This window comes from Plectropomus leopardus, unplaced genomic scaffold (genome assembly GCF_008729295.1).
Source record: "Plectropomus leopardus isolate mb unplaced genomic scaffold, YSFRI_Pleo_2.0 unplaced_scaffold21950, whole genome shotgun sequence".
Taxonomy (NCBI): Eukaryota; Metazoa; Chordata; class Actinopteri; order Perciformes; family Serranidae; genus Plectropomus; species Plectropomus leopardus.
The window spans coordinates 1-4,700 of record NW_024623772.1 but is presented as its reverse complement, the minus strand read 5'-3'; the positions used below and the strand labels follow the sequence as shown (position 1 = coordinate 4,700).

The 4,700-nt window shown below is 38.0% G+C and overlaps 1 pseudogene; it reads right to left on the bottom strand.

Moving 5' to 3' along the window:
- Positions 1-43: 43 nt before the first annotated feature.
- LOC121965849 lies at positions 44-4,063 on the bottom strand (annotated as a pseudogene).
- Between the last annotated feature and the right edge of the window lie 637 nt (positions 4,064-4,700).

Sequence of the window (4,700 nt, the reverse complement as noted above, 5' to 3'; positions counted from 1 at the left end):
TGTGCAGAGTGTGAAGGGTGTGCAGGGTGTGCAGAGCTCTGACCTCCCAGGTGGACCTGTCGGAGCCCAGGTATCCTGAGAAGGCCTTCTGTCCCCAGGGACACTGCATCGGGTTACAGATGGGAGCGAACGCAGAAACAGCCTGCAGGAGGAGAAACCAGATCCAGAATCAGATCCAGAATCGTCGGTTCACATACAAAGAGTCTGACTCCGGTTTGTACAGACACACAGAACAATTTACAGAAAGACAGAAAGTGGCGATGTCTTCGTCCTCTCTGAGGTCGTACATACAGGGTGTCCACTCACTGTCATGGACACAATCTCAAAACGACTTTTCAAGGACCCCGATTTTTTTTTCTTAGCCGGGATTTTTTTAAACATATACAATTCAAACTCTTTTCAAATATAATTTCAACTTTCCACCTGATGTACACGAGCACCAATTTGACAAATCCAACAGTAACTTATGTCATACAGGTTCTGTCTATTATAAATGGTGTCATTTCGGCGATTTAAAAAAAAAAAGTTCTATAAAAATTGCCAAAAAAAAAAAGAAAACGAAAGAAAGAAATCACACAAAACCCTTTAAAGAAAATATGCCTCCCAAACTTGTTTACTTAGAAACACACAAAAATAAAATGAAGAAAACAAACAAATCTATAATAAAAGCAGCCAAATAAATAAATAAAAGACAAGTCAAACTTTTTTTGGTTTTATTTAGAAAAAATGCCTTCAAAGCCGCGGGCACGTGTTCTTTACAAATCAGCTGTAAAATAAATACAAATTCTAACCATTTAAAGTTGCTAAAAGTGCTTTAAAAATGATGTGACGTGCCTTCGTGGTCAGACATGAACATTTATTGTTATTTGTTATTTATTGTTATTTGTTATTGTATAATTGTGTTATTGTAAAATTGTGTTATTGTGTTATTGTTATTTTCTTTGTTACATTCCACTTTCTCTTTTTCATGCTGCTGTAACATTTGAAATTTCCCCCAATGGGGGATCAATAAAGGAATATTCTATTCTATGAAGAGAGAGACGAAACGTGGAAAGAAACTAAAGGAAAATTCGTGATAAGTAATTATTAAAAAACAACCAAAACGTCAGACATCAAAACAGAAATAAAGCTACGTTACGTCACCAGCTACAGAAAATAAATTCTCCGTTACGTCATATTAATCTAATTTAATTTATTACACAAAACACATTTCCATGATTTTTCAAACCTTTCAATGATTTTTTACAAGTTTCATGTCTTTTCCAGGCCTGGAAAATAAAACTGTGAAAGTTTTCCAGGTTTTCCATGACCGCGGGAACCCTGTACACACTGTATACTACACTCTGCCCCACTCTACTTCACTGATGTGCAGTACCTTGTATTTCCCAGGGTTCTTCAGGGCACAGATGAGCGCCCCGTGTCCGCCCATGGAGTGACCGCTGATGGACACGCGGTCCGGGTCGGTGGGGAAGTTAGCGTCGACCAGTTTGGGGAGCTGAGAGAGACGGAGATCACACAGAGCATCATTAGCTCTGAGTCTGATTAAAAAGGGAAGTTTTTGCACAGATGGAAATCTTTGTAGCTGTTCTATGATTTCAGCTAAAAACTGCAATTGTTTTTTTGTGTGATATAAATCCAACGCACCTCCTCGGTGATGTACGAGTACATGCGGTAGTTGGTCTTCCAGGGATCCTGCGTGGCGTCGACGTAGAAACCAGCTCCGGTGCCGAAATCCCAGTTCTCATCCTCCCCCTCGATGTTGCAGCCGCCTGATGCAGGACGGGACACGGTCACCGTGGATTTATACCGCAAGTCTTGATCCAGATTTGTTGCCTGCTGATTAGCAGCTGATTTTTTTTTTTTTTTACATCTACCCTTAAAAGAGACCCAAATTTGATATCTGCGTTTGCACCCCCCTAACCTTTGCTCGAAACGCGGCTGTTTCCACTCCTGCTGTTATGACCTCTGACCTCTTCGTACTTTGAGCTCTTTATTTTCCGCCGGCACTGGAGCCGAGAGCGTTTCAAACCGCGCTCTCACGCTGTGACTGACATGTCCTCAGAAATTTGTTCGTTTTGACATGAATTCAAAAAATAAATAACACCAGAAAATGCTCCCATGAACTTTTATTAAATGACATTTATTGAAGACGTCACACGTGGAGGTAATTTAATAACCGTTCATGGGATCATCCTCTCGTGTGCAGACTTTATGTATTTTTGGAATCTGTCTTGGCTTTGTCCAGCACCGACTCATCCCGACTCTATGAGGTTCACGCTGCTAAAACAGAACCCGCTCCATGTTGGTCAGTAAGAAGTATTTATATTTTTAAAAGGAAATTTATGACAAATGTTTTTAATTTGGCTTCAAATTTGGATAAATGTCATAGCCTTTGTTTTTTTTGTTTAAATAATTGTTGTGTTTATGTTTAAATTCCTGAAATTTATTTAGTTTTTCATTCAATTGATTTTAATTTACTGATTTTTAGTATTTTATTCATTTATCAATGCAATTTTTAGTCTTGCAAAATGTTAATTGTTGTTTATTTTTGTTTTTCTTTCTTTGTTGTCTGCAGCATGAGTTGCATTGTAAGTAATGACCAGGAAGCATGTGTAGAATAAAAAAACTCACACTGCTAATTCTGCAGCATCAATTTCAACCTTACCTTTTGTTAAACATACAACACGTGTTACAGGAGATCTGTGTCAACTGATTCTACAAAGAGGTCAGTGAGGAGAATCGGCGTTCAAAATGTGACATTTGAGCCAAAATAAACAGAGCTCATGTTAAAGGTGTGTGTGTGTGTGTGTGTGTGTGTGTGTGTGTGTGTGTTTTCATACGTGGGCTGGTGTCCGGAGCGACGATGATGATGCCGTGCTCCGCAGCAGGGATCTGACTGCCGGCTTTGGTGATGAAGTTTTGCTCCGTGCATGTCAGACCTGCAGAGAAATGATTTCAAAAAGCACAGAAAACAGTCAAAATTGAGCAGAAATTATCTTTTTTTTAAATTTAATTTAATTTTTTAAATCTTTTTTTTTTTAAGTTTTGCTTTATTTTATTTAATGATCTATCATTATTATTATTATATCATTATCATTCTCATTATTACTAGTATGATCATTGTCACTGTTATTTTCTACTGTCTCTTTGCCGCTGGTGTTTGGCTCCCCCTGCTGGGCTGTACTGGTGTTTGCATTTGTGGATATAATTAATCACACCTGAATGAAATTTGTGGCACCTTACACAAAATCCTCCAAACACTTACTAACAAAATGAACAAATAACAATAACTGAAAACAACGTTCATCTGGGAAATGCCAATAAATCTGATGCTGAAAATAGTCCCAATAAAGTCTCTATTTTCCTTCTGTATCTTTGATAAAAACTACAGAGAGCAGCTGTTTGGGGAAATTACAGATGTTTATAAAAAAAAAGTAAGTAATGAAAGTATTGGGAGATAAACATTATGATTTTTTCTTCTTCATGAGTAGCATTTGTTAAAAATATAAAATACAGAATAAATGAGTTCTGATCGTTTCTTCTTTGTCCGTGGAATTTGTTAACAACAACAGCAGAAAAAGCCTAAAATCAGCCTTTGAGGGTGAAATCTAAGCTTGTGTGCTGAGAGTCACCGCACCAGTAGAGCTTCATCTCTTTAAATAAAATAAAATAAAGTAAAATAAAATAAAATAATTCCCTCATTGATCAGCAGTCAGTCGTGCCGTCACTCACCAGACAGCCAGTACATGACGGGACACTTGTCGGTGTCGGCTTTGGGAGGCAGGTAGACGGCAAACTTCATCTTACACTTGAGCTCGGTGCTGCACGGAGGAAACACACACACACACACACGCGCGCGCGCGCGCGCGCACACACACACACACACACGCACACACATCCATAACTTCACTGATGTTTTGTGTGTGTTCAGAATCGATATGGATCAATAATTCAGTATCTCTGACTGTTTGAAGGCTCAGCTCAGATCTCACCTCTCGTGTTCGAAAACCTTCTGGAAGCCGCCTGCGCACTTGTTGGAGGACACTTGTGTGAGAGCCATCTCCGACCTGCAGACGGAGCGGAGGGATTAACACAGAGCGTCCGTCGTTAGCTGGAAAATCATCAATAACTTAGAAATGTAATGAGATTTATAGATTCTTTGTCTCATCAGGGTTCCCACACATTTTTACCAATGAATTAAAAAACCTTTCCAGAATATTTTAACCCATTTCTTGCAAAGCAGCTTCAAAATTTTATCCCTTAAGGACTGTTTGGTGCATTTTACGCGCTTTTCATTCTTAATTTTTTTGTGGTAATTGTGTGTGTGTTCATGCATATGGCATACATTTTAGCAGGATTGTGTATCTGAGTGTAATCAGTGAATTTCCAGCTCAGCTCCTACAATAAGTCTAAAATACACTGTGGAAATTAAATAGTTACATTGTTACAATTGTTGCAAATCACTGCATTACCCCAAGCTGTGATAATAAAAAACTAAACTAAAATAAATACAAATATTTAAAGCTTGTGCTGGCAAGGTTCCTTTAACATTTAAAGGGTTAAAATTCTGAAAGCTAATGAATATTTGATATTTTTGTTTAGGACTGATGTTGGTTAAAAACAAAAAACTAAATAAAATGAAAATCATATTAATGTATAATATTTTTATGGCCTGATTTTGAGCATTTGACACAGCGCAA